This window comes from Amblyomma mixtum, chromosome 1 (genome assembly GCF_055824585.1).
Source record: "Amblyomma mixtum isolate Tamu chromosome 1, ASM5582458v1, whole genome shotgun sequence".
In the NCBI taxonomy this organism is placed as follows: Eukaryota; Metazoa; Arthropoda; class Arachnida; order Ixodida; family Ixodidae; genus Amblyomma; species Amblyomma mixtum.
Genome location: NC_143012.1, coordinates 126970163 through 126990380, shown reverse-complemented (window position 1 = coordinate 126990380; position 20218 = coordinate 126970163). Strand labels below are relative to the sequence as shown.

At 45.4% G+C, this 20218-nt stretch overlaps 1 pseudogene; it reads left to right on the top strand.

Moving 5' to 3' along the window:
• Positions 1 to 20218, top strand: part of LOC149367578 (ADP-ribose pyrophosphatase-like) — a 246244-nt pseudogene that overhangs the window by 45654 nt on the left and 180372 nt on the right.

Here is a 20218-nt window from a genome sequence, read left to right as displayed (position 1 = left end):
GGGCAGAAGTGGACCTTGCAGCAGGAATGAAAGCAAAAGTTGGAATATGGTCACTTACGTCTGATAGAAGTGGGCCAGCCTTTGCATTAGAAATTTCCGAGTTAGTAACGATGATATCTAGAGAGGAAGATGTAGAGCAGGTTATGCGAGTGGGAGTATTGATAAGGTTCGAAAGCCCCTAAGCATCAAAAAGGGACATAATTTCTGTTTGTCTGGTCGAGATGCTTTGCATGTCAACGTTCACGTCACCCGCTAAAACCAGTGATTGTCGACTGGTGGACACATAATCAAAAAGGCTTTCAAGCATTTCAAGGCATTTTCGAAACTACCGTCTGGGGGGCGATATGAAACAGCGTAAGCTTCGCGATCATGCTCAACAGTTTGCATTTCATAGTCAGCAGTAGATAAAGTGAACTGCCTTACCTCTGTAACTGCGCGAGTATTCAACACTTGGGTTGAAACGCCACCACCTTTGCGGTCAGATCTATTGAGGGCTAAATGCGTGTAGCCCTCTAAAATTAAATAGTTCGATTCGTCATGATACCAAGTTTCTGTGAACATTACGACTTAAAAGGAAAATTTAAAAGAGTCGAAAATTGACTGTATTTCATCGTTCTTGTTGTTTGGTTTGGTTTATTGGAGTTTAACGTCCCAAAGCGACTGAGGCCATGAGAGACGCCGTAGTGAAGGGCTCCGGAAATTTCGACCACCTGGGGTTCTTTAACGTGCACTGACATCGCACAGCACACGGGCCTCTAGAATTTCGCCTTCGAGAAATTCAGCCGCCACGGCCGGGATCGAACCCGCGTCTTTCGGGCTGGTAGCCGAGCGCCGTAACCACTGAGCCACCGCGGCGGGGCCGTTCTTGTTGTTCACCGATCGGCAATTCAAATGGAAAATCTTCAGACTTGCTTCCTCGGCAACCTTGTTTAAAGCTACCGCAGCAAGCAAATGATAGCTCTCCATTTTCAAGAGGAGCCATCGATTTAGTGCACTGACTTAGGTCATTTTGTTCACGTCCTCAGTGGTCATAGTCTTTAGCACTTTGCTCTTTTCCATTTTCCGTGCGTAGATTTGACCTCCACGGACCCAGACAAATTTCCAGCCTGCTTCACTTTTCTTTGTGATTGCCAATGCTAGCAAACGCTTGCGATCAGGGCATAAATGCTCATTTATATACACCTCTGTCTTTTCCATGAACCCAAGTTCTTTGCAGGAAAGCTTCTTATTGCTTCTCGCTTTTAGAAGGACTGCATCGCGCTTTTTTCGGAGGACGAACTGGGCAGCAACGTTAAATGCAGAAGTGTTTCCATACACAGGAACACGATGGCATGTATCAAGGTCTGAGGCCGAGATTTCTTCGCCAATAGCGTTACCGATTTTTCCCATGATTTAAGCTAGATCCTCCTCCGGTTCAACGGGTATACCTTTGATTTCTATGTTAGCATTTCTTGAATATTGTTCACATTGCACCAAGCGTGCCTCGCAGATTTTAGGCTGAGTTTTTAGCCAGTCACATCGCTCTTGTAAGGCTTCATTCGTCTTTCGCTGATGCTCATTTTCTTCAAGTGACTTCTTAAGGTCATCTTTCATTTCATCGTACTTCTCGCTTATGAAGTTCAGGCTGCTTCTTATGTCTCTGAGTTTCGAGCGGATGTCCCGCTCAAGGGATTCTTTGAAAGCTTTCAAGTCACCTTTAATTTCATTCTTCAGACCTTCAAACGCATTTAGCAAATCCTTATTTGGCATGATTGCACGAGGAACGCAGTTTCAATGACACAGTTGCATGCAAAAAATGGCAGCAGTGGCGTAGCAGCTTTAAAGTACAGAACGAGCTGTTATGTCACAATTTTCAAAGCACCAACCTGCACAAGAAAGAGCCGGGATAGCCATGTAAGTGGTAGTGCCGTCCGTGCTGCTCACTCCACAGCCGCCTTGCAAAAAATCGTCCGGTCAGTCGTCACGTTTTATAGATGCAAATGCGTTGACGTCACAGCTTATCCAGGCGTAGCTTGTGCGCAGGCGTGCCGATAACTGTCGATGCGGTCCTCAGATTCCCATGCGCTGAAGTCGACGTTGCTCGCACGAGGCCAGTGGTACTGCACAAGAAAGAGCCGGAATAGCCAGGTAAGTGGGAGTGCCGTCCGTGCTGCTCACGCCACAGCCGCCTTGTTAAAAGTCGTCCGGTCAGTCGTCACGTTTTATAGATGCAAATGCGTTGACGTCACAGCTTATCCAGGCGTAGCTTGTGCGCAGGCGTGCCGATAACTGTCGATGCGGTCCTCAGATTCCCATGCGCTGAAGTCGACGTTGCTCGCACGAGGCCAGTGGTACTGCACAAGAAAGAGCCGGGATAGCCAGGAGTGCCGTCCGTGCTGCTCACGCCACAGCCGCCTTGTAAAAGTCACTTATGCGCCTTTCCTTTCCTGAAAATCAACGGATGGCTTAGACTGCAAATAAAAACAGCACTGCTTCGTACAAGCAGCTCAGGTAGTGCGGGAACTGTGCTGGGAACGCAGTCGAACCGAAGACTCCAAGTGAAAGAACGCCGAGTATCCACGTGAGCGTATTGACGACGAAACGGGCCTGTGAGACGCGCATTCGGGTAGTCGCCTGTCAAATGTGAAAGTGGGCCTGCCACTCCAGACATCTCGCACGCTGATGTCAACCAGCTTTCGCTGATTAATGCGCTACACTGGTAGTCTTAGATCAAATAACTTTTTTAGCCCTCTGAACGCCCCTTTTCTTCTTCGTGGCTTCTTTTGTCATTTCATGTCGAATTTGTGTCCAAGCGCTTGTGCTGCGCAGCAAACTCAGCTGCCGTTCAAGTGCTTCCCCGCCCCAGTTGCCTGTAAATGTTGTGTTCCTTCTTGAAATAAATAACAAGCTGAAATCCACGTGGAGGTGTCCGTCTTTTCTTGGACTGTGTCAAAAAGTTGGGCTATATGATGACCCTCGCTGCCATGAATTACTAACTAGTCCTATCAGACACGTTCGCAACGACCCAGCAGTCTGTGCTCTACGTACAAAGTTACTTTATGTATGACACTTTATTCAGATTAAAAGCTCGCAGTTACGAAAACAAAAGCAAAGGAATGTTTGTGCGTCTTAATTTTTGCTCTGCAGGTTAAGCACAGATGAAAACGTTCAAAGTTTGCCCTCCCTGAAGTGGAACTGCCTCTCCACGTCCCCGGCTGGCATCAGCATCGACCGTAGGTCATGGATTGATGATGCAGATGGCACGAACGTCATTTACGTCCTGGAGAGCGAAGGAGTACCAAGGTGAGACTTGTTTTTCAGCTCTTGTGCGAGGTGTCGCTCTGTATGCCGTGCAAATTGTGAACCAGCCATTTCTTGGTTTGCGCAATCCCAGCATGGAAGGCTCAAGGGTGGCACGCAGAAGGAATACCTGCAAGCATTACCCATATCGCATTTCGGGAAAAGCTGCAAAACACCATGACGTAAAGCAGGAGCACTGCTTTCGGTCTTCATTTCTAAAAGATCCCAAAGAACTGCCTGCATGAAAGTGGTTTGGTTTGGTTTGGTTTATGGGGTTTAACGTCCCAAAGCGGCTAAGGCTATGAGAGACGCCGTAGTGGAGGGCTCCGGAAATTTCGACCACCTGGGGATCTTTAACGTGCACTGACATCGCACAGTACACGGGCCTCTAGAATTTCTCCTCCAAAGAAATTCTAGCCACCGCGGCCGGGATCGAACCCGCGTCTTTCGGGTCAGCAGCCGAGCACCATAACCGCTGAGTCACCGCGGCGGCGCATGAAAGTGGTCTGATTCCGGTCTCGTTCCATACGTGAATATTGCAACAGGTGAAAAATAGCACTGCGATGGAAATGCCATTGTCCCTACGTTATGTATGCGCAAATATAGTATCCTGACCTGCTCAATGGGACAGACGGAAGTGGCCTCAGCTGCATCTATCTTTGAAGTAGTCGAGAGTTCGACGAAAACTCGTCTGGTCGGGGACAAACATGTTGACGATGAAGAAGGAACGCCGACCAAAGGAAAACAAAAACAGACGTTTCGGCTCCCGTACAGGAGCCTTGTTCACATTGAAATGAAGCAAGCAGCTCAGTGGCATTACATATGCTTGAAAAGAGGGCGCAGGGAGCGTGCGTAGATTGGGTTAAGATTTCCATCGTTGCGGTTGAGGGTGTGACTAGTAGTTTGGATGATTAATGATTCCAAGTGCAGGCGGGGGCGTAGCTTCTTTTCCGTTGAAAGCAAGTGTGCCCGACCCCAGTCGATGTCATGGCCTGTAGATACTGCGTGCTCGGCGATAGCATTGGAATCCACTTTTTTGTTACGTACATCGTTACTATGTTCTTTTAGCCGCCTCTCGAAATTTCCGGTTTCGCCAATGTATGCGTAGTCACAGTCGGAACAAGAAATCTTATACACTACGCCAGGATATTTTTCTTTGGGAAGGGGGTCTTTGACGTTTACCAACGCATGGCGCAGTTTTCTTGTCGGAAAGTGGGCGATATGGACACCAAAGGTGCGCATGATGCGCACCTTTGGTGTCCATATCGCCCTATCTATCTTTGCTCCGGACATTGCTAATAAAGGAATGGTAGCCGCAAAAGTTGACACCTCTTTATTCCAAAGTTCTTTCTGGCCGACCATCAGTGAGTCGTGACGTACGAGCCTAATCTTGGTGTCGAGGCAGGTGAGGGAAATGAAGCGCAGCCTTAGTGCACGATATCACTGCCCTAATTGCTTGCGCCCGGAATGGCACGACCTTGCTTTCAATATTTCCTAATGATACCGAAACTTTACTTCGGTTACAAGCCTCTCTTATTCGTGGAGGTTATTCGAGACCGCCACCTTGGGGCCGCGATCGGACGCCATCTGCAACTACCATGCACGAAGGTTCCAGACAAGGTCCCGCTTCACACACCGTTCTCTGCACGTGATCCCGCTGTATTCAGCGATACTAGACACAACGACGTCCAGGGACTGGTACGCGTCGTTTGAGAGGGTGAACACCTACAATATGTGCAATGCCGGCCTCAATCGAACTGTGCAAAAGTGAGGAGGACGAAGAAGCTTACAATTACGACATGCACAAACACAAAGTGAATGAAGGCAAGGAGGCCCAAGAAGAGAGCGATAGAAACACAGAGAGGGTGCAAGAACAACGAAATAAATCGAGTAAAGCCTCGAATTTGGGCCGAATGAGAATCTAAAGGATCGTTGGAAAACCGAGACAACGTTGAACTATAAAGTAGTGGCAATAAAAGGAAAGAACACATCATGTATTCCTCTATTCATAGTGTGCTTGCTCTTCGGCCTTCTGCCACATTTTGTAGGGCATGGCAATAGCACTTCCAAGACCGTAAAATCCGATCTTCGAGAACATAGCGCGAAAATGACACGGACGACACAGAAGTGGACAGGACGGGCGCTATGTGTGCGCTGTTTTCGAAGAACTGTTACCAACTAGCCCAAACCAAGTTACTGTTGCGTAAAATCCGAGCTTTGGCGTCAGATACGCCTGCTGAAAGTATACTTGCTAGCCAGCTGTTCCAACTCGAAGGAATATCTCAGTTCCCTTACTACAGGAAAGGTTTAAACAGAACTCTTTTGGTCCAAACGGTACCTGTCGATCCAGACACAGCACCTGCCGGCAGAAAAACGGGTTGGAAATGGGCTTAGGGCTCTCAATTGAACCTAAGTTAGCTCTGCTGTAGCAGGTCGTTCTTGTGCGATGTGTTTCGTCCCAGGCGCCACAAGACCAGTCGCTTATCTGCGGGCTAGGCGGTGTATGTTTCCAAGGTGGGATACTTTTTAGCGCAATACATAAAAGGGACCAGACAGGCGCCTGTTTTTGTCATTCTATGCACTGCACTAAAAGGTGTTTTCCCTGGTAAAGATCAGGATCAGGATATCGTGAGCCAGTGCATCAGCTGTTTACAGAAACCAAGGCAGCCTCAAATACGGCAACGGGTGTCCTAGGATTCTACGCTACGCGCACTAGGAGGTAAAACAAGGGTCTCATCTTCGACAAGCAGCTGGTATAGCAGTAGTGACGCCGGCCCCTCCATTTGCTGTTTTGCGACTGCACTCTTTGTCACGAACACTAACCATGTCTGCTTTATCGAGTAACTGCAGTGATTTCGCAGTGGCTTCCGTTTGAAGATAGTGGATTTTGGCTGTCGGCTCAAGTCGGCAAGTCGCGTGCGCAGTCTTTCATGCAGTGCCTCCCTAAGCGAACCACCGTCCTCCACTGGCGTCGAACAGCAGGAAAGCAGTCCGAGCTTGCTATGGGTTGCACTTTCTGCAGGATTTTTTATTATGATTTCAACCCCTTTCAAGCAAATTCGTTAGAATATGTAAATCTAGGATACCACGTAGTATGTTTTAACTCGCACCTGGATGCAAAAACAGCAGATTCATGCAAGGAGAACTGGGATCGCTGTGGCTGCAAACTCCAACATTTGACCTGCAACGGACAAGCCCACAGCTCAGTTTCTCAAGGACAATGGGAGCTGCGGGGTCGGTTAGTTTCTCAAATTCTGGGGAGTCCGAAAAGGCACTGTAAACACAAGAGTAGGAACAACCGCCCAGCTCAAATTTCAGAGATGGCTCGCGCTGTTGTTAATACGTATATTTCCGGCCTGCAGCACAACCTTTTCACATCCTCTCGATATCGGAGCAAGTCCGAGACAAAGCAGTTGCTGCCGAGCTTTTGCTTCTCCTCTACTCAAGTCAAAATGACTCTCCTGTAACCGTTTAAACTTTTTTTACCCTATTGACTTTGGGATGAAGACTTTGGTACCTTTTAGAATATTTGTTTCAATCAGGGAAAATAGTGAGCTGACGGGCTAGTTGGTCATTCATAATCATTCATTCATTCAGCGCTCGTGTGTGGGTCTTTTCGTCCTGTGTTCGTGTGTAGCATGCGCTGTTGAAATTATTATCGGAGAAAAACTCGGCAGGGACTGTCTTCATGTTCCCGACCGGGTAACCGGCCTCTCTTATGCAGCATATAACTGACTTTAGATCAGAATCGCTTGCACTGGCCTCAGCCAATTGATTTAATATTTTGCTTTTAACTATATCCGTGACCACTCCAACGGCATGAGCCTCTACGTTATCTGGGGAGCCGGCATCCTCCAGTAGTTTCTTTCGAAACGACCTTGGCAGCATCTCCTCTTCCAGCCACTGTTTACTTGGAGCAAATTGAAGGGAACAATCGTTCTTCAAAAGCGCAAGGAAAACCTTCAACGCAATTTCGGCATTTCGATGTTCCCTTTCGACGCAATTACGTCAGTCCGTCTTCGGACTTGTGCCATCGCGGCCGAGAAACCGTCCACTACGACCCGCTCCTCTTGCACTCGCCATAATTCCCCAGGCTGGCTCTTCCCGGGGAAACTCTAGTGAACCATGACGGCCGAGCCTGATACCGCCCAGGCGAATCACTGACAAAGCGCCGACGAAAACGAAGCGCGGATGAAAGACGAAGTGGCGCCGCGTTGCATAAGATCGCTACGTTTGGAATGGCTGTCTTCTACGCTGCCCACCGTTTCATTTTCGCCCTCCGTGAACCCCCATCCCCTGTTTTTCACCATCCCCTGTTCTGTTTGTGCAGAAGCCCCCTTTCACTTCCAATATTTTCGTATAACACTCTTCCACACCCTTATTCCGAAATGCCTCCATGACAGCTGAGGTGCCCACTGAGTCAAATGCTTTCTCGTAATCAATGAAGGCTATATATAGGGGTTGGTTATATTCCGCGCATTCCTCTATCACCTGATTGTTAGCGTGAATATGATCTATTGTCGAGTATCCTTCACAAAAGCCTGCCTAATCATTTGGTTGATTGAAGTCTAGGGGGGGACCTAACTCTAATAGCGATCACCTTAGTACATACCTTGCAGGCAACTGACAATAAGTTAACTGGCCTGTAATTCTTCCAGTTCTTGACGTCTCCTTTCTTATGAATTAAGATAATGTTAGCGTACTTTCAAGCCCCTCGTACGGTGGAGGTCACAAAGCATTGCATATGCAGGGTAGCTAGTTTTTCTAGCAGAATATCTGTTGCGTCCTTCAACAAATCTGCTATTATCTGATCCTCACCAGATGCTTTCCCTCTTTGCATTGCTCATAAGGCTTTCTCTACTTCCTCCTTCGTTACTGGCGGGATGTCCCATTGCTGTGCTCAACTGCCTCTCTCAGTAACGTTCTGATTAAATTCGCTTCTGTATAGATTTGGGTAAAACTCTTCGACTACTTTAACTATCTTATCCATATTGATAAAGACAGTGTCCTCTTTGCCCATAGCGCATATATCTGGTTTTTTACCTATATCTAGTTTTCTCTTCACTGTTTTTAGGCTAACTCCATTGTTTAGAGCATGCTCAATTTTGGCCTGCAGAGCATGCTCGATTCTCTCCATATCAAGCATCGTTATGTCGGTTACCTTGCGCTTAATGATGAGCTTTGATAGCTCTGGCTGTTTTATTCTCTCTGTGGGGTAAGAGCCTTTCACGCTTTGGCGCGGCTTAACCAGATCTTTCGTCTCGTAAGAGAGCTCGCCGCTATCAAATCTAGCCTACCCACCGCCCACTTCTACAGAGCTCTCCTAGTCATAGCTGTTATATCATCATTCGTTGCTGCTTAGGAGAATGTTATTCTACACGAAGAGATAACCGTATTATCTGAGAAAAAAAATCTCATTTCTTAACCAGTTCTTTTTAAGGCAACCTGCCATTTCGATGAATAATGGGAACTGCTGAACAAAAAAGGATATTTGGTGTCGCGCACAACTAAGAGCATTCACAGTAAATTTTCTTTCCTTGCAGAATAAAGACCGATAAACCGAATTACGAATATTTTCTTTGAATAACCTGAACTTGCATCCAAATTCGAACTAAAAAGAAACTATCACCCGATTTTTGCCTCCCTGATTCTGCAAAAAAATGAAACCCGAAAACGAAGGGATTGCAAATATGTTGGCAGAATTAACCACTTGAATTTTGTTTATTTTTTGAACAAGTTCCGGTAGCGTAGATTGCGGGCTTGCAAAATGAAATGAAGACTTTAAACGATCGTGTGCATGAACTTGAACTTAAAATCGAGTCTATTCCAGTTCTTCAAAGTGACTTACTGTCTTTAGCTACCCGTGTGCAGAAACTGGAACTTAAAAAACAGTCAGTGCCTACCACAGTATCTGCCACGAGTTGTACACACGATGTATCCAACATTCAAGTAAAACTTGACGACCTGGAAAATCGTTCCCGCCGGTCTAACATTCTTTTTTATGGTGTTCAGGACACTGATGAGTCTGAAACTTGGGAAGACTCTGAGCGTCTTGTGAACGAATTCTGTTCTAGCAAACTTGGTATCACGTTGTCTTCCTTAGCCCGTGCTCACCGCATAGGCCGTTTTTCTCAGGAAAAAAAGAGACCCATTATTGCAAAGCTGTTCAACGAAAAAGAAGTCGAAACGCTTATGAGTAAGGGCTATAAACTCAAAAATACCGATTTCAGCATTTCGCGAGATTACTCGAAAACGGTTCGTGAGAAACGCAGCCAACTGTGGAAGTATGCCAAATCAGTAAAAAAAGAAGGTGACAAGGTCCGTTTGTCTTTTGATAAACTGCTTATCAATGGTGTCTCGTATTTCTGGGATGATCAAACCAGTAGCGCAGTGCGCGTGTCCCTTGCCTGACGCATCCCTTCCAGTTCTCGTAAAGTGGCTGGCAAACCACCCGGGCGGCCAAACGCGCAGCGTTGCTCCAATTACGATGTCAGTTTTCTGTACACTAACATAAGGAGTGTTCTTTCTAAAAACGTAGCTCTTTCTTCTTTAATTGATTCATGCTGCTCCTCGGTCATCGCGCTTACCGAGACTTGGTTAAATGACATGGTTCCTGATGATGTCATTTTCGCCTGTGACTCCGAATTCAACATATTTCGTTGTGACCGCACGGGCCGTAGAGGTGGCGGTGTCCTTCTGGCTGTCAGTAAAGTGCTCACTGCTGTGCCTATCGAGGTCACGTCGTACATAGAATCGGTATGGGTTCGGTTGAGTTGTGGTCCCACGGTCGCCATCATTGGCGTCATTTACCGCCCTCCGGACATGAATTCTTCATTCCCAAGTCAGTTTTCTAATTTACTAAGCGATCTTACTTGTCGTTTTCCGAATTCAAGCTTACTTTTACTTGGTGACTTTAACTTTCCGGCTATTAACTGGTCGTCTTTAACAGCTCCTGCCAATGATCCCGAAGCTCAGGCTTTCCTCCAGTCCTGTCTCGATTTCTCTTTGCAACAACTTATTTCTGAACCTACGCGTCGTTCCGCCACTACAGCCAATATTCTCGATCTTATCTTGACAAGTGATCCTTACCTTTGCTCCAACATTGCGCTCTTAGAAGGCCTTTCCGACCATTCCATAATCACGGGTAACCTGAATTTTGTGCCCATAAAAAGGTAACTCGTACTAAACAAATAAGGTGCTACAACCGAGAAAACTTCGGCGAAATAAACGCTCAGTTGTCAGTCTTTGCTGATCATTTTCTTCACGATTTTTCGTCATGCTCCGTGGAAACGAACTGGAACCTGTTCAGCGTGAAACTTGCTACTCTCATTGACAGATTCATACCCGTCATCAGTATCCCCTGCACTAACACAGCACCTTGGTTTAATAGGCATCTACGTCGCCTTAATAACAAGAAAAAGCGCCTTTACAGACAAGCCGACAAGAACAGACACTCCGAATCTTGGCAACGGTACAAATTATGTGATAAGGAATATCAGTCTGAGTTGATATCTGCACGTAGGCACTTCTTCACACACGATCTACCGGCAATGCTAACAAACAATCCACGGAAGTTCTGGCAGATAATAAACCCCGCTAATCATCCTGACATTACTCTTACTAACGCGGAAGGCAGCAGTGTTCCAGTGGCCGAATGCGCCGAACTTTTCAATAACGCATTCACATCCGTTTTTACCCGTGAAGATCTCCCTCTATCTCCTGTTTCTGTCAGCACTTCTAATACATCAATGTCCGAAATATTTATCAGTGAGACCGGTATCTTATCCTTACTAGGGAAGCTTAAAACAACATCAGCATCAGATCACCTTGGCTTTAATAACAAAATACTCAAAAATTCATCTGATGGTATTCATCGCATCTTGTCCGCTATTTTTTCACAATCTCTATCATCAGGCGTGATTCCGCTGGACTGGCGCCTAGCTAAAGTTGTGCCAATTTTCAAGTCTGGCGATCGTTCCTCACCACTAAATTACCGACCCATTTCATTAACTAGCACTGTTTGCAAACTTCTTGAACACGTAATTCACTCGCAGGTAATTAACTATCTTGAAGAACATAACATTATCTTTAAATATCAACATGGGTTCCGTAAAGGCTACTCTTGCGAAACGCAACTTGCCGGATTCATTCGACATACATTCATCGATTGATGCTGGCATTCAAGTAGACTCCATATTTCTTGATTTTTCTAAAGCTTTCGACAGAGTACCTCACAACCGGTTATTAATGAAACTAGCACTGCTTAATATTCACCCTCTTGTCATTGCATGGGTTAAAGATTTTCTGTTTTCCAGGTCTCAATTTACAACTGTCAATAACCACAATTCGTCTTTCAGCCAAGTACACTCTGGCGTCCCACAAGGAAGTGTGCTTATCAATATTTATCAACGATTTACCGGATTCCATTTCTTCCCATATCAGACTTTTTGCTGATGATTGTGTAATTTATTGCAAAATTTATTCTAACACCGATTGCCAATCCCTTCAATCTGACCTGGATTCAGTAACAGCATGGTGCTCAACCTGGCTTATGCAACTTAATCATTCAAAAACTAAATTGATGTCTTTTACTAACCGAATGTCTCGAATTCAAACAGCATACTCCTTAAATAATAGCTCACTCGAGCTAGTCACCACGTATAAGTACTTAGGACTTCACCTTCATTCAGACTTAGCATGGAACCACCATATTAACCTTATGCTTGCATCTGCTAATCGGTCATTAGGTCTCTTAAAACATAACCTAAAGCATGCTCCTCCTCACCTCCGTGCTCATGCCTATACCACTCTAATTCGACTTAAAATTGAATATGCCTCGGCTATTTGGGACCCTTACCAATCTTACCTAATAAATAACATTGAATCATTGCAGAACCGCGCCGTTCGTTTTATTTACTCCGATTATTCACGTAACACCAGCGTCACAGCCTTAAAGAAACGCGCAGGTCTCCAGGATTTATGTCTCCGCCGTAAAATTGCACGACTGTCACTTTTTCATAAACTTTATCATCATCCATCACTTCATAACGACTTTTTTTCTTTGCCTACTTCGATTTTTGACCGCCGCGATCATCCCTTTAAAGTTAGACGTTTCACGTGCAGGACATTTATCTATGCGCATTCATTCTTACCACGCACAATATCTGACTGGAACACTCTGCCTTCACATATCGCAACCACCACTGATCCTGATAAATATTTTAAACTTATATCTTCAATAACTACTGCTTAACTCTTCGCATAGATTGTTATTTTATTTGTTCATGGCTTCCTTTTTTGCAGGGTTTGTTACTAAAAAGATTCATTGTATTAGTGTTCTGTTTGTATAATTTTAATAATGCAGTAATCTTCGTTCTTTACCGCGCTGCCATTCTTTTGATTCTTTTGCTTACTTATATGTCATGCAAAGTGTCTTATTTGTGCTTTTGATTGATTCTTTTGCTTACTTATTTCATCCAGTGTGTCTTATTTGTGCTTTTGTTGTTTGTTTTACATTTGTTGTTTTTTTTTATTCTGTTCAATTGCCTGTGCCCCCCCCCCTATGTAATACCCTCTCGAGGGCCTTTAGGGGTATTCTGTATAAAATAAATAAAAAAAGATTTTAAAAAAAAAAGTTAAACAAAACACGAAACACGGGGGCAGAACAGGAAGGTGCTGTATAAGCGCAAAATAAACGAACGATTGCAATGAAGTTATAGGGTTTGCGCGCGTGCGCAGAGCAATGATGAAACGGAGTGTCTAGCGTTCCGTCCAGACGGAACATTTGCTGCTGCTGCAGTTCCGTCCAGACGGAATATTTACTGCAGCTAGAGTTCCGTCTATACAATAGACAGTTTTAGCTTCACGTACGTAGAAGCTTCACGTAAGTGGAGCGCTTACGGGTCACCAGTGCGCATGCGCAGAACGTGAAGTGTCGGCGTGGGTCGCACGGTCGCACGGACGCACATGAGGTTCGGATCTTTGCGCGGCGGTTTTCACGTTGCTTGCGTACGTGGCGTTGGCAAGATGGCGGCTCCCTGCCCACCCGCTTCGCAACGATAACAGCTTCGTCGCTAATCCCTCGACGTGATATTGTGCTGTAAACTGCTGTATTTGCCTTCAGTTGGTCCATTCTTGCTCTCGCATAAAGTTTTAGGTGAGAACTAGCTTTTGTTTTCCACATAGAAGTCCGTTTCAGCAGCTCCTAAGCCTGACGGAGAAGCGTCTGTGGTCGTCATAGCAACGAGTGTGCCAGCGGTCAGCAAGACCACGTGAAGCTGGAAACCTCGCGGGATATCGCGAGACCCTCGGCACAGTCAGCTGGAAAAGCAAAACGGTGCACGGTTTGACTCCATACGCACACGTCGTCAACATGAGTGGGACACCAGCGCGCCTTCGCTTCTCGAAAGGCAATGATTTAAATGTGCCGCGGGACGTAAAGGAATGCAATCCCTTTGAAGATAGCATCCAACATACAATTCGGTGAAATGAAATCGCTCAACGTTTGTCAGAAGAAAGGGGGAAAGCATTTAGCGCCCGCACTATGGCTTAGCCTGGCTCCGCTCCAAGCATCTCGACTATACAAAATTAGTTTTCTTTATCTGTACTAGATGGCGCGGCTCAACATGCTAGCGCATTTTTTAGGCTCTACGGCAGATCTACACAGTTTGCGTCCTGTACGTGTAGCTAAAACTGTACGAAGCGACACGAGCGTACGCTACGTAGACTGCTCACGTTTACGCGCGTGAAGGTTCTACGTACGTAAAACTAAAACTGTGTAATGTCCGTACTTTCCATACTATACAAAATGGGTTATTTCTACCCACATAAAGCATTTCCTTGCCTCTGGAATAACCAGTTGACAAATCTGGACCCAGATGTTCTCTCTACTATGTATACGGCACCAAAATATCTGCCTGCGTACTGCGTTCAGTTACATCCTCGAAGGTATAAATTCCGTGCACGCATGCAGGATCGGGAAAATGACACTGTTAGAAGCAGAGTGCAGAAACTCTTCGCGAAGTGAAGTGAAGCCCTGTCGCTGTTTGTGCTGCAAGATGACGTAGCGCGAAAAAGACTAAGACGTACACAAACGGTCAACAAGCATTATGCAAACGCACTAACAAGCAAAAGCCAAAACTCGTTTTATTGCCATTTCTCACTGACTGCTTGGAAAATAAAATGATGCAGCAGAATATCCTGTCACACATTAGACGGAACAGGATTGCCACTTTTTAAAATAAAAATGCAAAAGTATGCAAGCAAACTGGTTTCCCAATCCCTAACGCCAGCTTTAATTCCGTCTTGACATAACTCTTGTGGCAGATAATGCTGGACGGAACTGTATGGTGTCAGATACAGTTCCGTCTGGACGGAACCCCATCGCTACATACAGTTCCGTCTGGACGGAACTTTAGCGCAAATTGTAGTTCCGTCTAGACGGAACTCTAACCACAGCCATGAAGAAATAGTCGGACAATCTACAATATATCACACTCCAAGGTGTTTGCTCATTTTGCGATTCGCACTGCGCCATGTTAACTGAAAGAAAAACGGTACGGGGATAGCTTTGCTTTCGGTGTGCTTTATCAGTGTTTCGTTCGTATTCTCTTTATTGGCGACATTTATAAATGCTTGCAGGAACCCCACAGGAAGGACAGGCCTGAAGGGAAAGGGCGCACTACCCCGCTGGGGCCCCAACCACTACGTCCTCTTCATCATAAGCAGGTAACTATTGGCATTTCAAGGCAAGACATCAGCTTTTGCCCGCCGCTTGCATCCGCGACCATGAAAACTGCGCATGCATAAAGCATACATGCGAAACAATCTGGACGGGCCATGCGCTTTATCAGCCGGCAACGTGAACCAAATATCTGGCAAGCTCACATGAATGTGCTCAGAATAATCAGAATTTACTTTTCATTCCTCACACATTAAACGCACCATGACATCAATCAGGAGTCACGGAATTTGCGTTTCGTTGAGTTTCGGTGTGAATAAGAAAACTAGTAAAAAATTATTATTTTTAAATCACCGCATACCAGTATAGTGCAACACATATATATTGCGCACACGCAAGAGAGTCAAAATGAAAGAAGTCACACGCAAAGCAATCAAAGAAAGGCAATGTATTGACACGAATTCCGGAATCTAGGAAGCACAGCAGTAAATCAGAAGGATATTGACGAATAGGTCAATGTAACCAACCCGTTATTAAAGAAGCAGACCAAACCAAGATAAACCAAATCATCATTCCGTCAAGCAGATATTGCATAGAGCATGGCCAAAGTTTGAGGACTCAACTACTAGAAGTACTTTGGTTTGAGCTAGTTGGTTCGTAGCCATGATTGAAACAGAAAGGGCTCGAATGGGACGAGGACAAGAAGGAATGAACGGCGCCGCAACAAGGACACTAACCAGAGAGGGTACACCACGTGCGGACAAGAAGGAACGTAAAGCAGCAGGACAGACGACAACTAACAACTCGGGTTCATTTCACCGCACCCTGCATTTTTACGCAGCACACAGCCGTATCACAGAAGCCAAACACAAGGAAAGAACTAAAGAACCAAAAATAACATTCACAATCATCACACATATTACAGGCGAACGAGGTGACTGGCAGGAAAACACCTCAGAAAAATAGACACGTCAATTAAGAAACCAAACGCACCTAACGTGAAAGCTCCCTCACGAAGCAGAACCGCACGCGTAAAAAAAAAAACATGGCAAACATTCCGTTAAGTTACAGAGGTTCGTGCATAAACGAAACAAGTGACAATAGAAAACAAACTAAAGTGGCCAACAAGTACGTGGAAAAACGGTGCACATGAAACAGTACTCTTTATATAACAAAACAAGCGACAATGGAGACCAAAATCACCAACAGGAACTCGGGAAAAAGCAGCAGATCAAGTTTAACACTTCGAGGGACACTCTCGGTGTGAAAGTGAACGAAAATGCTGCTATGGATTGAAATTTGAGAAGACGGCAAAAGCACGCGAGGATCGCGACTGTAACACCTAAAGGAACTCGTTAAAACAGATGCTTGGGCAAGTTGGTAACTCATTTTCACCGGAACAGCGCGCACTAAGACACGGACAAGAAGGGAGACACGACACACACGAGCGCTGACTTTCAACTGGTGTTTATTGTTTGGAACAAGCCATATATACACAGTTCCAACAACACAAGGAAAACAACCATCCATTCATAGATTCATAGTCAATTCATGCATGTCACACTGAACAAGAACGATAACAACATTATCATTTTCCCTTCACTAAAAATGCCAATTCTTTTGAACTGATCGATAAAGAGGGGCTACTGACGCATGCGTCTTTAGAGCAGGCGATGTGCGCTGCTTCGATTATTTCGCGTGTTAATCCGTCACTGCGTTTACTTAAAATTCGTGTGCTAGTGAAGTCAGGGTGGCAAGTTTTGTTTTCACAGTCTCTACAATTAATCCCGAGATGCCCTTTTACTGTGTTATGCACGTTATTATTGTGCTCCTTCAGGCGTTCATTGAGGCATCTCCCCGTCTGACCCACATACAGCTTGCCGCATGACAAGGGAATGGTCAAGAAGTACTTTGATTTGGGCTAGTTGGTTCATATTTTGAAAGTAGTTCCGACGGCGCGAAAACAACAAAGACAAAGGAGACACGAACACAACAGGACGGGCGCCAACTTGCAACTGAAGTTTATTGCACCAGACCCCTACATTTTATGCATCACCCCAGCCATATCTCGCAAGCCTATCACACATCAAAACGAAATTGTCATCAAAAGTCCTAACACCGGAAGTAGGCGCAACTATTACAGACAGATATGCATTCTGCACTATACACATGATAACATTTTCCTTATTTTATAAGTCACGAGATTAGAAGAGCGCGCAACCCACATGAAAGCAATTCTTTCTGAAAAGAAATACAAACGCTTGAACAAGGCAACCAGAGCGCAAACTCAACAATCCTGATTTAACACAAATTGTGATAATGAAAGAATGACCAACAACAAACGCGGAAAATTTTTGGTGGACATGAAAACGTAAACCTTCGGGGAAACCTCCCAGCGTCAATGAACTATTTCTAGCGTCAAAATCATTGAGAAAACCTCCCAGCGTCAAAGATAAAACGTAAAATCTAAAGACAGCCTTCGAGAAAAGCCACCTCAGCGTCACTAATTGAAATTGAAGGCCTACTCACGCATGCGCTTCCCGCTTTCTTAATAAAAAATGCCTCCATTACTTCCCGCTCAAATCTGTCTTTACCGCTATTCAAAAAAATTGTTTTGCTCAAATCCTGACTACACCCTTTGCAAGTCTTGCAGTGGTCAGCAAGGAAACTTCCATGTTGTTGGCGCACATTCCGCATGTGTTCGCTGGCCAGTTCATTAAAACATCGACCGGTTTGCCCTATGTACACAAGACCACAGCTTAGAGGAATCTGATATACCACTTGTGATCTGCATTTCGCGAACTGTTTTTGATGTTTAATAGGGCAAACCGGTCGTTTCTTCTCAGGTTTTGACATAGTGCAAATCTTTGACAACTTTGATGGGGCCGAGAACACAACCTGCACCTGATGTTTGCTTGCTACTTTTTTAATGCCATGGGAAACCTTATGCATGTAGGGAATCACAGGGACCGATTTTTTTCTTGCTTCTAGAAGTTTCTCATCCCGAGGCCGCTTCAATCTCTGAACTAGCATTTCAGAAAGAGCCAAAATCAAATGGGGCGGGTAACCGGCTTCATGTAACCTCTGAATTTGGGCAGCAAAGCTCGATGACATCCTGTGATGGCACGACTTTCTTAAAGCGCTCAGAAGGGAATTAACGATTATTGCTCTTTTTACGAGTTTTGAATGAGCACTATCAAACGGCAACAGCCCTTTCTTTGATCTGGGATTCTATGCCCAGCATAGGTGATCCTTCATGAAAACCAATCTAACGTCTAAAAACTGCAGTTCACGATTCACTGGTAACTCCCACGTGAACTTGAGGCCCTGGCTGTTATTGGTGAAGACTGATAACACACTTTCTGCCGCCGAAGCTAGATCGGACTCATGAACATTCTTCATGATAACCAAAAAATCGTCCACATATCTAAAAATGGATACTACACGTGGGTCTATAAGATGACTTTTAATTTGGTTCCCAACAGCTGACAAGAAAATATCACAGAGTACAGGTGCCACTGAAGGCCCTATGCATACACCTTTTTTCTGGACAAAGAAGCTACCTTCAAATGAAATGCCGGTCGAGCCTAAGTAAAATTCTAATAAGGCTACAAAACTGTCACTGCTAATCCCAGCTGCATTTTGAAATTGAACTTCACCTGTTGTGATGATCTTTTCTCTGACCGTGCTTAGGAGTCCATGATGAGGAACAGAGTAGTATAAATCTTCAATATCAATGGAGAAACCAGTGTATTCGAGGGAGGGCAAAACGTTCAGTTGCTGCACGACGTACGAAGAACTGCGAACCATGAAAGGATCATCTTCCACCAAAGAACCGAGGTGCTTCTGTAGGTAGCGACTGACAACGCACTGCCATGTTCCTTTTTCCGATACGATGGATCTTAGTGGCATTCCAGGTTTGTGGGTTTTTACCGTGAAGAATATTTCAAGGAAGCCCCTCTCTTCATCTTTTGCTCGCTTCTTGATGGCATCCAGGTGCAAGTCATCCAAGATTTTGAGTGCTTGTCGTTTTCTCGTTCGTGCGTTGAACTTGACCAGTTTGAAGTTTTTGTTGATGGCTGCAACCGCCTTTTGTTGGAACAAACCCACGGGTAGGACAGCAAAGCCACCATCTTTGTCTGCTTGGAGCGCCAGGAGACCTTTTCCTTTGAGGGCACTGGACACCTTTTCAAGAGGCGGGTTTTTCGGGGGGTTAGCCCCGACGCACCTCGTCAGGCAGGCGACACCGTCATCTATAATCCTCTCTTTTCCACGCTCCGTCGCATGGCCGGCCACCCTTCTAACCATGCCCAGCAACTCCTGCCGCTTGGCATGAACCGGGAAGCAGAACTTTGGGCCTTTCTCCAAGACTTCTTTCACATTTTCTGGAAGAACCGCATCTCCAAGGACGACAAGCTTGCTGGGGCGAACGCAAGAAGGTTCCTTATGTTGGCGAAGCAGGCTCGTCACCGCACGTTGCCAGAGAAACTCTGTAGTCCTTGCCGACAACCTTTTCAATTCTTCTAGCCGCCGGTGCTCTTTTGTCGGGTCTCTTCCGAGAAAAACAAGGACACGTACCCAATCCTGGAACATGCGGACCTGCCTCCAGTACTCAGACTTGAGAATCTTGCAAATGCGCCTGATGTGGCCCCAAGATGGCTGCAGAACGCCGACAAGGGCCTGCACCTCAAATGGAATGATTTTTCGCTTCAAGCAGAAGGAAAGCACCCGAGACTGGCAAGTAGATACGGCAATAAGGTTGGTACACGTAATGACGGGGTCGGTACAGAAACTTGAATAGAGGAAAGGGCCCAATGCAGAAGAAATATGCTCAAGAAGTACTTTGATTTGGGCTAGTTGGTTCATATTTTGAAAGTAGTTCGGACGGCACGAAAACAAAAAAGACAAAGGAGACAAGAACACAACAGGACGGGCGCCAACTTGCAACTGAAGTTTATTGCACCAGACCCCTACATTTTATGCATCCCCCAGCCATATCTCGCAAGCCTATCACACATCAAAACGAAATTGTCATCAAAAGTCCTAACACCGGAAGTAGGCGCAACTATTACAGACAGATATGCATTCTGCACTATACACATGATGACATTTTCCTTATTTTATAAGTCTCGAGATTAGAAGAGCGCGCAACCCACATGAAAGCAATTCTTTCTGAAAAGAAATACAAACGCTTGAACAAGGCAACCAGAGCGCAAACTCAACAATCCTGATTTAACACAAATTGTGATAATGAAAGAA